The sequence below is a fragment of the Apium graveolens genome, chromosome 7 (assembly GCF_009905375.1).
Source record: "Apium graveolens cultivar Ventura chromosome 7, ASM990537v1, whole genome shotgun sequence".
Taxonomy (NCBI): Eukaryota; Viridiplantae; Streptophyta; class Magnoliopsida; order Apiales; family Apiaceae; genus Apium; species Apium graveolens.
In genome coordinates this window covers 179995638-180013599 of record NC_133653.1, presented here as the reverse complement: position 1 = coordinate 180013599, position 17962 = coordinate 179995638, and the positions used below count along the sequence as shown (strand labels likewise).

At 33.5% G+C, this 17962-nt stretch overlaps 1 long non-coding RNA gene across 1 annotated transcript; it reads right to left on the bottom strand.

Annotated features, from left to right (window-relative positions):
- Positions 1–15046: 15046 nt before the first annotated feature.
- On the bottom strand, positions 15047–17457 carry LOC141675152 (uncharacterized). The gene is made up of 3 exons (XR_012555920.1): positions 17332–17457; positions 15860–16071; positions 15047–15261 (listed from the first exon to the last, which is right to left on the bottom strand). It is a non-coding gene; the product is annotated as an uncharacterized LOC141675152 (long non-coding RNA).
- Between the last annotated feature and the right edge of the window lie 505 nt (positions 17458–17962).

Below are 17962 nucleotides of genomic sequence, written 5' to 3'. Positions count from 1 at the left end.
TAAAGTCAAACTTGAACAGAACCCGTCGATGAGAGATTACTGATACTTATAGATATCGGGAGAATACCCGTGAAATCTAATTCGTTCACGGGAAAAGTTTTAGGTAGTTCCGAACCCAAATTCTACTCCTCCGTTTGCATCATGGTAATAATTCACAAATCACACTGTTTGAAATAGTTATCTAAAAATACTTATATTTTTCAAATATTATATTTTTGGGTTTTTTAAAAACTATTCAAGTTTTACGATGATAACCTAATTTACACTAAATGCAACTTCTTATACAACATCGTATATTTATATCGCAAATAATTTTTCAATTTTATGATAAATTCCCAATTTTTATACTAAATAATAAATTCATAATGAAAAATTCAAGAACCAACTTATGCCGTATAATGTGTAATTGTATTTTAAATTCTGAAAAACATAACTTTCTCTAGTTTGATGAAATAGTTTTTAGTTTGATGCACTTTCGTAATTTATTTTCAAATATTTCAACTTTGTTATCTTCTACTCTACAATAAAATTATAAAAAGTATTTTCAATTCATTTTTGGAAGAATAAAATAAGTTATATTGGACATATACGGTATCTGAGTTACGGGCGTAATGCATATAATAGAAACTATATATTAAAAATAATTGATATTAAGAAAGAAACAAATCTTATAGGTGAGCAACGCATTGACTTGCACTTGTAGTAGAAAATTAATTTAACATGGAGGAATATTGACCGCGGCTCAAACTTTAAAGCAATAGAAACACCTCAGCATGTATATTGGTCCATAGGTTAAAGTGCATAACAACTTCCATCACGTCGACATTTAGCTACCAAAAACGGTTACAATTATATAATGGTAAATGAAAATTAGTCTTTATCTACTATTACATAATTGTAGCTAAATTACTAGTAGGTGAATGTAAGATTTCCAGTAGTGTACTAGCAAATTGCATGTTAAATGTGTCTTCTAGGTTGGCAAATATCTTGATACTCCTGTGTGGAAGATTCACGAACCATTATAAGGATGGTCCTGACAATGTAGAACCAAATCCCTTGCACATACAAGATTCTTATAAGTCAAGTGTGATAGGTACCGTAAATATTCGTTGCTTATATTGTGCGATGTGTTCCAGTGGATCACTAGTGCCGTCATATGGCTTCATTTGCGGTACCATAAAGCGTTTCGGTATCTCTACCAAAGCGATGTTGTCATGAAAAGCTGAATCAGCATAGCTCATAGGAGTCTCCTTGTCTAATGGCTTCGGAATACCAATGATTCTTTCAATTAAGTCCCTCACTTCATGTAATATTTTTTGAATACCTCTGCAATTGGTTTCGAGACCTTGTACTTCTATCGCCTGATCTCCTTCTATCATTATCCCCTTCTCGATGCTTAGGATCATCATAACGTTGCTCATCATGTTGTCTAAGTTATCACCATTATTTGGTACGTTCTCTATATCCTCTATCTCAATCACATCCTCAGTGCCCTTCGTTGGCCCTTCATGTTGATCCTGTTCCTCAACAATATCAATGTCCAACCGTCTAACCACAATTGGGATCGTCTTCGTTATTGTTGTCTTAGTTCAGGATTTGGCCGTGGTTAACTCTTTCTTCAACGTCTGATATTCAGAGCGTATCTTCTCCATCTCATTGATAAGCAGCATTTTATACCACTTAGAACGTCTTATAATGGCTTGAATTGGTGTCTTGAAATCAAGTATTTTGTGTATTTGATGCGTTTTTCTAGTGTTTGTGCATTTCAGGGTATTACTTGCATTTGTGGAGAGGTTTCATCAAGAATAAGTCTTGGCATGTGTTTGGCATTGCAAGTGGGAAGATAGGAGCAGAATGCAGCAAAGAACAGGAGTAAAAATAGAGCATTTTCCAGAAGGGGTCTGAGCGCCCGCTCAGCTCTGCTGAGCCACCGCTCAGGAAGCTGAGCGCCCGCTCAGCAATGCTGAGTGGCCGGTCAGGGACGGAAATTTAAAATAATTATTTTAGACTCCTGATTCTGTTAAGCTTCCAACTTCTGAGATAGCTGGGTTTTGTGGGACTCCTATATAAGTAGTTTTCAGAGACGTTTCACAGTGTATTGAATCATAGTATTAATCGAGGAGCGAGGAGATAAGGAAGAAGACCATTTTAGCACATTACAACGAAGAGGAAGTATATTTTCTTGTGATTCTTTATTTCGTTGTAATGTTGGATGCTAGTTTTCTTTACTTTGAACCTATTTACTCTTGTGACGTACTTTGGTTTAATATAAGTAATTTTAGTTATTATTCACGTGTGTTATTATCATGTTTTCGTATGAACCTATGGTGACGATGAGTTTAATCATGGGCTAATTGTAATCATGGGGTCGTAACGGATTTACTATGGAATTCTTTAGTTAGTTGTTTAATACCTTAGTGTGTGATGATTATATGATATCTAGTATTGGTTGTGCTTATTCGTCTTATGTGTGTCGCGAACATATAAGATAGGGTGTTAGTCTCTTGTGAAGCGACGGTGGATTTTGAGGTTTAGAACTTTCCATGCTAGCATAGGTTCGTGTATGTGTATGCATGATTAGTGGATAACTCTAACCGTTTTACTTGCCCTGTGTAATCATAAGGAACAACTTGTGCTTAAATCGTTATGTTGTCAAATTCTGTAGACATATAGGGTCTCAACATAATTGATGTTTATTCAACTTCTATCTTAATTGTGGATGTTTGGTAGAATGGTATTAGTACAATGAAAGTTGGCTTTTATCAGTTTCGTGTTGTTCGATTAATATCATCACTGTTGCATGCTAAGGATAATAACGATAACTATTGAAGGAAGTAGTAATGAAGGTGTGATGTCATGAGGAGTGCTCTTACTCAGTTTGCGCAGCAACCTACAGAATCCATGTGCGAAGCTTGGGAGTGCTACAGGGAGATGTTGAGAAAGTGTCCACATCATGATATGCCTGATTGGATGGTGATCACTGGTTTCTATAATGGTTTGAGGGCCCAATCTCGGCACATGGTCGATGCCGCAGCTGGAGGCGCATTGTGTGCCAAAAGCTATACTGAGGCTTATAATCTTATTGAGACTATGACTGTAAATGAGCATCAAAACCCAACTCAAAGGATGATGCTTGGGAAGGTAGCAGGTATTCTGGAAGTTGATGCAGTTATAGCTATTGCAGCCCAGCTCCAAGCGCTGTCTATGAAGGTCGATTCTTTAGCCACCTATGGATTCAATGAGATAGCTATGGTCTGTGAGATTTATGCAGGTTCTCATGCTACGGATTAGTGTTCTCTTCTTAATGAATATGTGTAGTATGTGAACAATTATCAGCGACCGCAGCAGCCTGTGCCAGCTACTTATCATCCTAACAACAGAAATCATCCAAATTTCAGCTGGAGTAATAATCAGAATGCTATTCAGCAACCATATCAGCAAGGCGTAAGTAAACAGTTTAATCCATCTGGATTCCAGCAACCAAAACATTATGCTCAAAGGTAATCATATCCTCAACAAGGAGGTGCAGCTCCACCTTCTAGTGCTGATTTGGAGGAACTCAAGCTGTTGTGCAAAAGTCAGGCTGTTTCTATCAAGACCTTGGAAAATCAAATCGGTCAAATAGCCAATGCAGTGCTCAATCATCAAACCTTTTCAACAATATCTCTGAAAAAAAGCTTTAACTCTATCATCAAACTTTTTCAACAGTATCTCTTCTAATCTGATATTCTAGTGTTTCCCATATTGAGATTTATTTGACAGTTGATAGATAGCAGCCCTTAAGTTTATGATGTGAATTCTTTCAATCATCAACTCCTCGAGTGTCATATAACAAGCTTTAAAACCATCAGGATTCATGGTTATGTGTATGTGTAAGAACATTTTCAATAATAGCTCCTACTTTCATCATGTTGATTTCTTGCCTTTTGAAATTTATGTACATAGGAATATATGATCCAAATTAATATTGACCATAGTCCAATATCTTTTTTCTGATATTGGCAAGAATCATGTTTGACCATAACCTTGAAGTTTTATCTTCAACTCTTAGCAAATAGTGAATGTATTTCAGTTCCTTTGTTGACATAATCATCAATTCATCAAGTGAAAGAAGATCTTATTTCATTTTGCAATAAGAGTAAGATCTTACTCTTACTTCATTTTGCAATAAGAGTAAGATCTTCTGTTTAGGTTCTAAACCATCATGTTTGTCAAGTATAATCTTCACAACTTTAAGTCTATCCAGATTATCAACAATTACTTCCCGACCAGGACTATCAGCAAGAGTTTATATTGGTTCTTAATTTTTGGAAATACTTGAGCTTTTCTTTCTGCTCTTTCATGTAACATCTTCTTATATGTACTCCTCCATCTATTCATTTTAGGTCTTTTACGCATGTTCCTGTATGTTTGATTTGCTTTGTCAACAGCAATTCTGATTTTTCCTTCCTGTACTCTTTCTTCTCTACTAAAAACCATTTCTTCTTCCTTGAAGTTTTCAGCATTAAAGGTTTCATAATAAGCAGAAAGACTCTGTAAATCCACTCAAAATAGAATTTCTTTTTCTTTATTTAACAGAATCAGGAGTTACTATCACTCTATCAGTGTCAGGAAAAGAATCGGAACTTGTATCTTTGTTGTCAGGAATTGAACTTGGAGTAACAAGAGCAGTTTCTAAATTAGATCCATGTGATCTACCCTTAGAGACTTGAGTTGACTGTGTAATTTGATTTTGAATTCCAGTTCCAGTTTGAACTATCACAACATAAAAGGTCTTCTTTGCTTGCTTATCACCGTCATCAGAATTGGTATTCTCCTCAAAACTGATTCAGGTTGACACTTTATCTTTGGTACTATCTCCCCTTTTTTGGCATCTAGACTTTGTAGAAGAGAGAGAATAACATCCAACTTAGAATTTGTTGTAGTCTGACTTGCTTCCAGAGCTGCCAGCTTCTCAGAAATTTGATCCTGCTTAGCTTCCATGTTGAACATCCGCTTGATCAAGCCATTATATTTGTTTCTTGAGAGTAGAGACAGAAGAATGCAATCTTTTAACTAAAATTGTTGTGGCCTTGATAGATGCTTTCATATCAGAATTAGAAACCAAATGAACAAAATGATCAACTAAAGTCTGAGCAGATTTCCACTACAAGAAAAAGAAGTAAAAGTGACCACATAAAAGTGACCCACTATAAAATCCACCAAAATTGGTGGCTTTTAAGGTCAACTTTACATGTCCTTAAAACATAATTAAAAGCGACCGCTCTCGGTGGAATTTAATGAGCGGTCGCTTTTGTTCGGTGGAATTTAATGAGCGGTCACTTTTAGCCGGTGGCTTTTATCAACAAAAGCAACCGCCAATATTTAGCGGTCGATTTTATATTTTGAAGAATAGGCGGGAAAATTGCCGCCAGAACAAAGTCTAATTCTGGAAATTGAAAGCGACCGATCGGTCGCTTTTAAATTATTTATCAAAAAAATATTAAATAAGGCCAGAACGGTCATTTTAATAAAAATGACCGTTGTTGGTTGAATTTATAAAAATGACCGATTTTCGTGGCTTTTATAAAAACAACCGCCTGCGGTGGAATTTATTCTTTCAGAATTTACAGCCCCTGCCTTATCCTTTTTTCTTTGTTTTTGACCATACTTTCCTCTTCTTTCTATTTTCCTTCCTATTTTCTACCATTTTCCTTTCTCATCAAGCACAACTATCAATTAACTTCAAGTCAAGTAAGTACCATTCTTAAATTACTTATGTTGTGATTATCATGATTATTGTTTATTGATTTCTCACATACATTAAATATTTATTCAAATAATTTAAATGAAATATAGTTGTTAATATTTTAAATGTAGTGTTCAAAATAATTAAACAAAAAAATAATTATTGTACATTGCTTGTCACTAAATATCTTGTACACATAGTGAATTTATTTAAGTATGTTTTGTTAATTAGTATTAAGTTATTTATTATACTATCTATGTACTTTGTAGATGACGTCGGATTGTAGTTAGATGAATCGTCGATTTGATGCAAGTAAAAATATAACGGAAGAGTACAAAATTGGTGTTGATGGTTTCATTAAATTTGTCATTGCAAATACGGATGATTCAAAGGGGAGAATAAGATGTCCATGCAACGAATGTGGAAATTTTTATATAAAAATCCCGATGATGTGATATTACATTTATATCGACATGGCATCATGCCCGCATATGCAACATGGTATTTTCATGAGAAGAGTGCTAGATCAAGGGTTGGGTTGACATTGGGACGAGTTCCATGAATGTTGATAAGACGCATGATGATTTTTATGATGCACGTGAAATGCTTGGAGATTTTGCCGAGGCAAATAATAATTTTGAGAATATGCATGAAGAACCGAATGCAACAGCAAAAAGTTTTTACAAGATGCTTGACAGTGCTACTGAACCTCTTTATCCAAATTGTACAAGTTTCACAACATTATCATTTGTGAGTAAGCTACTTAATTTCAAACATAGACATGGTTGTAGTAATAAGGGATTCGATGAGCTACTTGAACTTATTGGACCAGTGTTTCCTGAAGATCACAAGTTGCCCATGAGTTACTATGATGTGAAGAAGTTAGTAAGTGGGTTGAGTATGGGATAAAAAAAAATTGATGCTTGTGTGAATGATTACATGTTATTTTACAAAGAAAATAGTGAGAAAACACATTATGATATATGTGACGAAGGTTGATACAAGGCGCAGAAGGATTCTATGAAAAAGTTGATTCCGAAGAAGATTTTTAGATACTTCCCTCTTACATTGAGACTACAACGATTATTCATGTCCGAGAAGACTACCAAATGTATGACATGGCATCATGATAGAGCTGCAGTTGAGGGTCAATTAAGTCATCCAGTTGATGGAGATGAATGGAAACAATTCAATCACAGATTTCCTCGATTTGCAAAAGAAACACGAAATGTCCGAATAGGCCTTGCTAGTGATGGATTTGATCCTTTTCGAGATGCACATGCAAGGGACTATACGGTGTGGCCTGTGATTATTGTTGTTTACAATCTTCCACCATCCATGTGTACAAAAGCTCCATACATATTTATGCCTCTTCTCATTCCTGGGCCGAATAATCCGACAAAAGACTTTCATGTTTATCTTCGACCACTAATTGATGAATTGAAGATGTTGTGGTGTACCGGGGTGGAAACATATGATACGGTGTCACGTTCAAATTTCACAATGAAAGTAGCATTGATGTGGACAATTAATGACTTTCCAGCACTTGGTATGATTAGTGGATGGTCGACTAAGGGAAAACTGGCATGTCCAGTATGTATGGGGCTGGTTAAGGAAAAACAGCTCAAGCATGGTGGTAAACCTACATTCTATGGTACAACTCGTTATTTTTTGGAAGAAGATGATCCATTAAGAAGAAGCACAAAGTTTGGACGATGTGAGAGACATTCAGTCATAACTCAACATTCAGGATCAAGGGAAAAGATACTTTGTGAGCAAATACAGTTTCCTCTTCCGGGAAAAACTACTAGGCACAAGCCGAGGGATTATGGCGTGAAACATAATTGGACACACTATTCTCCATTTTTTGAGCTACCGTATTAAAAGACACCGAGCCTTCGTCATAATATTGATGTCATGCATACTGAAAAAAATGTATTTGATAACATATTCTACACAATGCTTGGTGATAAGAAAAAAACCAAAGACAACTCAAGCGCAAGAAATGATTATAAGGAGTTAGGTGTACACCGTGAGTTGTGGATTCGAGATGATGGCCCAACACCAGATGCACCATATGTGCTTGGGAGAGAGCAAATCAATAAGCTATTCCATTGGATTAAAAGTTTGAATCTTCCGGATGGGTATGTATCGAATATATCTAGGTGTGTAAATATGGAAAAAAGATGTATTCGCGGGATGAAATCACACGATTGTCATATTTTCATGCAAAAGCTATTGCCTATTGTTTGTCGTGACTTGCTCCTAAAAAATGTAGCTGATGTTCTTATTGAGTTGTCTAACTTCTTTCAAGATTTATGCTCATCAAATTTGAAATACACAGATTTGGAGAAGATGGAATAAGATATAGTGAAGATAATGTCTAAGCTCGAAACCATCTATATTCCAGGTTTTTTTAATCCCATGGAGCATCTACCTTTACATTTAGCTACCGAGTATAAGCTGGGAGGCCCATCTTATTACCGGTGGATGTATTTTATTGAAAGATACTTGCACGGCTTGAAATTGAAAGTTAAAAATAAAGCACGGGCAAAAGGTTCAATGGCAGAGCGCTATATTGAGGAGGAAGCTGTACACTTTTGTGAATTGTATTTTGAATCCAAAGCTGAAACAGTGCATAATCGACTTCGTCGAAACGAGGTGCCTACAAGGTTTCTTGATCCGAGTGTTTTGGAGGTTTATAGGTATCCTACACAACCTATATTACGTAATGGGCGTAGACTTTTAAGTAGAGCTGCATATAGACTGGTAACATACTATGTCGTTATCAATTCACCGGAGGTTGTACAATACTTACGGTATTATATACTTCACTATCTTTATTAATTTAAATTTGACAAATTTAATTTTAGTGAATTATAACTTAATAAAATTTTAAATTGTAGTGAGTTTCAAAGGTTGGTACGTAGGCATCATCCGGACTTCAATGATGCACAACGAGAAGAAAAACAAAAAGAACTATTCGCGGGTTGGTTTGGAAGAAGGGTACGTTTATAAATATATAAATGTGTAGGTGTGTGTATTGTTGCAACAATATCTTATTACTCTTACACATCCTTATATTTCATTTCTAAAATAATTTAGGTAAAAGATGACATGGACCTTAAAAACAAATTCAAGGACCTAATAAAAGGACCATCATGTGAAGTGGAATCTTATAAGGGTTGCAAGTGTAATGGTTATAATTTGATTGTGGACATTCTAATGAACGTACTTCTTCAAATTCCGGTGTACTTGTCATTGGTAAGAGATTAAAGAAGTTCCTAAAATAGAAATTATATTAATTTGTAACATTTATATATAATTTTGCCATGTTTGATTAATAGGAAGTTCTTACAAAAAAAGTTTTGGAAATTATTATGGACGACTCCAAGAAGTACTTGACCTCTACTACCACAATGGTCATCATGTTATCTTATTCAAATGTCATTGGTTTGATCACACAACACACGTCAAAGTGGATAGAAACTGGATTACTACGGTTGATATCAAATCAAAGTTGAATGCCGAAGATGTGTTCGTGTTAGCTAGTCAAGCTTATCAAGTGTATTATGCACCAAGTATTACAAATGCAAAGTCGTCATGGTATACGGTTCTCACCACAAAGAGTCGACAAATTAATGAAGTTATTCCATTAACCGAAGATGACACATTTGATGATGATATTTTTTAAAATGATGTTTCTAATGCTTCATCATCACAAGTTGAAAGAGTGGTTATTCGTGATCCTTCTAATTTTTTTATTGATTTGAGAAGTTTTGAAGATGACTACTCCATATATGAAGATATTGAACTACAAAATGACCAAGATATGAGTGTTGATGAAGAAAATGATAGTAATGACGATGACGATTAATTTTTATGATTAATTTTATTGTATTAAATTTGAAATTGAATGAATTTATGTAAAACATTTTATTTGAATTATATTCATTTAAATAGATATTTTTTACTTAATTTTATGTGGTTTACATAATGTTGTTTCAAAGTTAATGTTTGAGACAGGGGAAAAGAAGCAGTGGCTACTGGAAGAGGGAAACGAGATTAAATTAAAAGCGACTGATTTTGATGGAAATTATATTTTTAAAAATGACCATAAGCGGTCGATTTTATAATCTACACATAATGTATATACGGGCTCCCATTTCTTTTTACTATTATCTTTTTCTTTTATTACATCTCTTTCGTCTCTTTCTCTCAGCTAAAAGCAGCAATGGTAGGTCAAAACTATCCGACAAAAATCGATGGTCACACCTCTCTATACTCTCACATATCAACTCGGCTTGCATCTCAACAGGTTAAATCTCTTTTATTAAATCTCAATTAGTCTATTAATTCTTTAAGATTTGAGGATAGGGTTTTGGGATTTCGGGATTAGGGTTTTTGAGATTTGGGGATAGTTTTTTTTTTCTCTTTGATTCTCTCTGCTTTGCTTTCCTTTGTTGTTTTTCATAACTTTTATTCAACTTTTGTTATAAAACTCATGTACAATCATGACCGCCCCGCTTGCTTTATATGTTTTTTCAGCGGAATTAACTTGTCGGAACAGAAATTACTTGAAAAAATCATGTATAAACAGTGGATTTTTTTATTCTTTATTTGTTTTTTTACATGAATTACATATTTTCTTGGCATTAAACAATGGTTTTATGCCTTAAAGCTTTGATCTTTCTTGATAGGATTTAATTCTTTATGTGCTTTTGTGTATGTATTACTTTTTTATATTAATTTGTATTGAACAGTGTATTTATGGTATAAAACTTGTACCTTTCATTGTAATTTTGTTTTTTCAGGATTTGGGTTCGGTTTGTAGTAATATTTACTCTGATGTAACGACTAATTTGTGGGCAAACTTGATGTTTCTGGCTGCCTGGGCATAAATTAACTTATTAATTAATTGTTACATCAAAATTAAAATAAGTTAATTAATCTTGATGTGAGATGGATTGAGGTTCTTGTTAATTAATTTCTTATATGTAGGTTTTGTCTTTATATCTGAAAAAGTGATTAAATGTGCCTTTCAATAAATCAATTAGCTATGCTGTTTTTATGCATAACTTTTATATTTAGTTACTACAAAATTGGTGAAATGTTTAACTTTCTTAATGTACTGGCTGAATTTTTTCGTTTGCTTTTAAGAATGTAGAATGTTTAACTCTTGCTTGTGATCCAGTCTATTTAATTATCAAAACATCAATATTTTTTCCCAGCTTGGTGATGTTTGTATTGATATAGACTGATTCACTCTTAAGCGCAAATCACCCATCCTGGTTTAACTTATTCTAATTTTTTATATTTATATTCCAGTTTATCTACAAGATTCGGTTTGTGGTCCGTGCACTTTCTTTCTGCTGGTTGCTCAACTACGCTCAAGCGCGAGAAAATACTGAAACAAGAGTAAGTATTGTGAGATATATTGACCTATTTTATTTGGCATTAAACTTGTAGATAGACTTCAGTGGCTTGCAGATAGAGGCCTTTCAGTTGTCTTTATAATTGGCACAGAAGTGCTGATCCTTTCAATTCTTATTGTTGTAAGAGATCGGGAGTCAAATTTGGTTGTTGATTATTTTTATGGTTCTCATGACATTGGGTGGCGCAAGTACTAGCAGTGGGGGAACAGGTAGTAGTAGTGGCGGAAGGGGAAGGGGAAGGGGAAGAGGAAGGGGAAGAGGAAGGGGAAGATGACGAGGAGGGGCCACGGGCAGAAGTGATGTAGGGGACAGGGGAAGGGCAGAAGCAATGGGAAGGGGTGATGGGGGTGATACCATGCATATTGAAAATGGTGGCAGAGTTGATGAGGATGAGGATATAGCAGTTATTGTTGAAAGTCTTCAGCGGAAAGCTTCACAGGGCAATTTTCACAAGAGACCGGTAAATGTGGTTAAACTTGGGACTGTTCACTTTGTTGACGGATGGTAATGTAACTTAATATTTATTTTCCTAAAATTTTTATAGTCTTGTTATTTGTTTTTTTTGGTCAGAACTTGAATTTTTGTGTTATTTTAACTATTACAATATCAAAGATGCTCATTATAAAAAGACTCTACTGGCCATTGTTCGATCTCTTTTGGACAAAGATACCATCAATACATGTGGCAAAACAAGAGAAGTTTTTCTGGATAGTTGTGCAATTGATTACAGGGTATTTAAGTACTTACCAGTTGGTAAATTAAGAGTTTGAATTTAGGCTAAGAATTGTGTTTATTTTGTTTGGCAGGTTTATTACAACTATGAGTGTACAGATGAAAAAGGAGATAGATATGCTAAAGCTCGTATTCAAAATAACTGCAAGCAACTTCTGAGTAAGGAGAAGAGTCCCGCGGATGTGAGAGTGAAATTAGCCATAAGACTAGGCTACACTCATGCAACCATACTTATGGTGAAGCCACATTATTTTAACAAGGGTGCTTGGGAAAGCATCACTAAGCATTGGGAGACCGAAAAATTTAAGAAGGCTTCGGAGATAGGGAGAAATAATCGTGCTAAGTTGGACTTCAATCACAAAAGTAGGGATGTTCCCTTCTGTGTGAGAAGATGGGTACACTCTAATCCCTTTTGTTATGCATTTATACATGTGCAATTTTTTACAAGCTATTTTGTACATTTTGATGCACTGTCTTGTACATGCTCTGTCTCTCTCTCTGCTTGTCAAACTCCTGATCTTGAGGTTAGTAAACAATAAGTTTGGTGGGAAAAGGCCAAGAAAATGGATAATAAAAGCTCCATCTGTATTCAACATTTTAATGATAGTCAAAAAGTGGATGAGTGGATGTCATGTAACTGTAGATTTCAATGATGTCAAGGAGGAATGAGTTTTAAACCAGTGTGCCTTATTTATTTTGGACTTTTTTTGTTTGTGTCCTTTTAATTTTTGATACAAGTTGGTACATTGGATTTAGCTTGAATTTGCTGCGGAAACAAAATTTGCAGTGTCTTCGGTTTGGCTGTTGGTTTCAGCTGTAAAATGCAGGCCTTAAAATTTGAATCTATTTCGACCTTGAATTAGTAATAAAATTTAGATTACCTGCTTAAAATTTAGTAATAAAATAATAATAATAATTTTTTATCTAATTTACTATATATAGTTAGAAAAACGAAACAGCATTAGTGAAAATATATTTGTCGGGAGTGAATACCTTTTGGTTCTTCAAAAGAACTCGTTAAACAAGATGGATCTCACTATCCACTTCTGTCAAATCTTTACTATGAGGACACAGATCAATCGCAACATTAGTATCATTCCCTTGATCAGCAACGGAATGAGGTCTGTTTAAAGTAAAAGAAAACTTCTCCAAACTGAGCTGAGGTGTAGGTTGATATAAATCAACTTGCTTAACAGATGACTTGTTATCGTAATTTACATACTCTGGAACAACTTTAATCCCATTCATTATTGGCACGCGAGTCACCTGGCTTCGCACATTGCTCCTTTTAGAATGATTAGATGGTCCTGTTTGCTTATTCCTTATCCACTTTTCTGCATCATTCCATTTAGAAGACGTAGGCCTAGATAATGACCGTCCAAATGAATTCTGAATGGTTTTTTCGCCTTTAGGGAATTCAAAGTTAGATGAACTAGCATTACTATTATAATCATGATCATTATCTAATGTCCTCATTGGGTGAACCGAGCTGGAATTAGCACTATCAGCCTTCTGCAATTTGGCCTGAGTGGATAGTAATAATCTATTTTATGGCATAGCATTATGGTACTGCAAAATTAATTAATGCCACATATTTTGAATTTAATAATTAGTGGACCATATTTTTATAAGCAAGCACCTAAATACAACTAAGAAAGTTAAAATTTAGATATTTTTTTACAATTTATTTAGTATCAGTAAAAAAGAAAATATTATATACGGAGAAACTCAAATCATGAACTAATAAAATATATTTAATATCACAGTAATATATTTTCGGTAATAATAATTTTTTATGTTTGCTATTATATTCAAAAAAAATAAAAATTCCGTAAGTTGAATAACTAAAAATATCTTTATAAAATAAGAGCATAATATTGTTTCTATTTTCTTATCCAAATTATGATTAGTTCTTGTCACAATATGAATTTACTGAATTAAACTTTCACTAGTTGATTCTAAATATATATTTTTTCTAAAATACCTTTTCAATTTAAAAGTTTTTGCAAAATTAACTTTTGGTGAATTATATTTATAAAAATATTTTTATGATGCTTTGTTTTATTATTTTAATCCTCTTTAGATTATTATGGATTGTAAATTCATAATATTTTTATGATGCTTTATTTTGTGATTTTAATTATTTGATTAACGTTGGTATTTAATCCTCGTTCCAATATAGGTGTATATGAATGTTTTTTATAATCATATTAATGCAGTCCAATCAGTAGGGAGTTTAGAATTGGTTTTATTTCGTATCAGTCCTTGCAGTAATAGTTGTGGTAGAATCAGTATTTTCCGAGTTAAATAAGTAAAGTTAAAATTGAAATTTTACTTTTGTTACTATATGGTTAAAATTTCAGTGACTTATACAGTTTAGCGTTCAGGAGAGTTTATATCATATTCTGTTTATTCAATACTATGAACCATTTAAATACCAAAAATGGCAATGACTTAAATTGCAGTAAATCGACTGTTTTTTTAGTTAGCAACTGACACTACAAGAAATCTGGGCATTTACGACGGTTTTTTTGAACTGAAATCGTCGTAATTGAGCCATTTACGACGGAAAAAAATCGTCGTTTTTGGTCGAGTAGTAAGTTCGTTTTTTCGTCACAAGATAAAATTGCATCGCAAGTTAGGAAGTCGGGGCCCACATACCTAATAAAATAATAAATCTACTTACGACGGAATTTTTCGTCGTAAGATATATTAATACGACGAATAATAACGTCGTAAGTTATGTACTTACGACTAATAATAATGTCGTAATTTATATACTTATGACGGAAAAAATGTCTTATATTACTTTACGGAACCCACTTTTAATAAGATAAAAGATAATTTTACGACGGAAAAATGCGTCGTAAATTAGTAACTTATGACGGAATATGTGATGAATAACCGTCGTAAGTTTGTATTTCCAAAATAGCAAATTTTTGACTTCCCAGTTTCCAGCCATTTTTTAAATTCAATACAATGCTAAACAAAAAAACAATCAAAACTAGTGGAAAAACTCATATTATTTCACTATAATTGGAATAATATTCAAATATTATAAAGTACAAAAAAATTACATAAAAATATTAAAAATTAGCTAACAAAGTCATTTGAATTGTACAATACATTACAAAACTTAAGTCGAAGCCACTAAATCCAACAAAATATAATGTCCTTGAGCAATTGGTTGTACGTTGTTGCACACAATTCTTTTCTTCTCAAAGCCAAATAAACAAACCCATCTTTCCATGATTCTGATTCAACAAAGATTAATACAAAATTCATTTACCCATTTTGCTGTTGAATACTTTGGTGCACTAGGTCTATCAGTGTTTACATTGCCAAGTATTCCATTGATATATGAACCTATAAAAGATAGTATGTAATTAGTAACCATAATGATATAATGAGCTCATGCTTGTTTTAACACTTAAATATGCAACAAATAAGTTTCAAAAGAGCTGAGGAAATCCAGAGAGGCATATACGCATACCACCTATAATAAATTTCAATTTGAAATGCTTCCTATAAAAAACAAAAATAAAATATATTACATTTGCTTCCACCTAAAAGGCACCATCTTGCAAACATAAAAAACACTAACAAGTAAAAATATAAGCAAGACTTGTGTATTAACGGATTTAAGCATAAATGCTTGTATATCGTCCACCGAATGTAGATTGATGATTTAAGAAACCAGCGGCCTCCACTGCAACTTCCAGAAGAGTCTAAAGGACTGGAATATTTTATTTTTCTTTTCAGGCCACAGGTATTAGACATAACATTTTGCACCTAAAAGTGTGTTTATCTAAATACTTTGGAAAGGCATTCCCTAAGTGTACTGGCAGTAAGCTTAAGGGTAAACTGCTTACTGCCTCATGGCTCCTAGATGAGTGCATTACAACCTTCATAGGCACCACGCTACTATACTTACAAGTGTGAACTTATTTTTTGATATAAATACCTAGAATTTCCTCCAGCTACAGTAACGGCAGCAGTCCATAGACGCATCCAGTGCCGGTATTTCCCAGGAAAAGCTCGATTTCATCTTTAGATTCCTTTCCTGCTGGAAATAGACCAGAGGAACCTTCAATTATTGCTCTTTTATTTGCACTATCCTATTCCACTCGTAAGCCAAGCATTCTTAATGCACCAAGCATATAATGGACATCATCACTGTTCAATAAGTTATCCACAACAGTGGTTCTCTATAAATTGGTAAAATAATAGTAGGCATTTCATATTGGGAACGGAAATAAAGCAAAAAATGGAAAAAAAGAAATATTTACAACATATCCATTACCCCAGAAAGCAAAACTAGCAAGGGCTTACTCGTAATATATTCCAGTGCTTCACAATGTATACTCTAAACCACTAATCTTATATTCATTCAAACTGGAATCTTAGTTTGGTTAAAACTGAAATAGAAAGTAAAGATAATCAGTCTGGTACATAAATCATGAGAAAAAAATAGAAGACAGAGATCGATGAATCGCTTTTATAACCAATTTCTATTTGTGGCTGCTGCAAAAAAATGAGTATTAGGCTATAAGTCTGCTCAAATGATATTCCACGAAATTCATATCTTTCAAAAAACTGCAATTTCCTGTCTCCTAACCGTATTAGATGACATAAACCAAACTTACAATAATGAATGTTTTGACCATTTGGTAAGCATAACAAAGGTACCCTGACATAACAACAACATTGACTTCATTAAAACTGTTCATCTTGTAGATTCATTTTAAAACAGTTTAAGATTCATTAGAACCTGTGAAATATTAAACATGTATTCTTTCTTGCAAATTAGCAAAAGTTTCATGTCTAAAAACCTCTATCCCCAGTTCAAATAATTACTGACCAATGGCAATAAGTTCATGACTTCTATGTCAAGGTTAGCTTGGAGTAGGGATAGTGCAATAGAAAATAAGTAAAAGAGGTGGAGATGGCTTGTATGAAAACAATTTATATACAAATTTCTAGCCTATCCTTTGAGTCTGTTGCTTACCAGTCGAGTTCAGTGTTTATGTGACTTAAAGCTCTGTTTATTCCGTTATATATGATAAATGTCATAATAAGTAGGTTAACCTTTTACATTATACTTTTTACTAAAACAAGCTCAAATAACTACAAATCAAAGCTAAACACACACGCATAGATTCACAGACTCACACAATGAATCAATTTAAAATCATAAAATGAATCCTTTTACACAAAAACAACTATTACAAAGAGAGAGGGGACAGAGAGATACAGAGGGAGAGATATAAGGAGATCGAAGAAAAGAAAATGAGACATGGACTGATGGAGAGAGGCGTGAAGAGAGATATACATATATACACATACATATACAACAAATAACATACAAAAATTTGGTTCAACCAAAGCACAAACTAAACCCCCTAAATAAAAATCGAAGTCAGAGGAGAACAACACCTTAAACCGTAATTGTAACTCGAAGCTTGAATCTAGATCGGCAAACCCTAGCCCAAGCTTGACCTAAATCAAAGCCTTAATTCAGCTTATAAATCAAAGCTCCAACCCTTCAACTAGAAACCCTAATTAAGCCTGCCACAATTGATAGAGTTTGGAAGAGGGAGAACAACTTAAAGACTTTTCCAATATTTTCGTAGAAGGCGGGGTTTTTGCCCCTCATTTTCCTCCCTTCAATTTTAATTTTTCTAATTTTATTTAATTTTTCTTTCAAAAATAATTCAATTTTTTTAATGTATGTTTTATTAAATATTTGTTGATCAACTTTAAATTTTATTTTTTTTATCATTTAACCCTGTTTAAATAAGTAATTTTTAAAAAAGAATATATAAAATTCTTTAATTTAAAAATAAAATAAATATTTAAATAAATAAATATATAAATACATAAAAATCTAAAGTTATTTTAATATTTCATGTACCGCAACACGCAACACTAATAGATATATATTAGTGATATAACTAAAATTTCATATCAAAATAATTTCATTTGGTTTGCCATTTTAACAATCAAGCATTAGTTTGACTAGTACAACTAACTAGTGTTTAATCCTGAATTAGTGTTTGGTTTATTT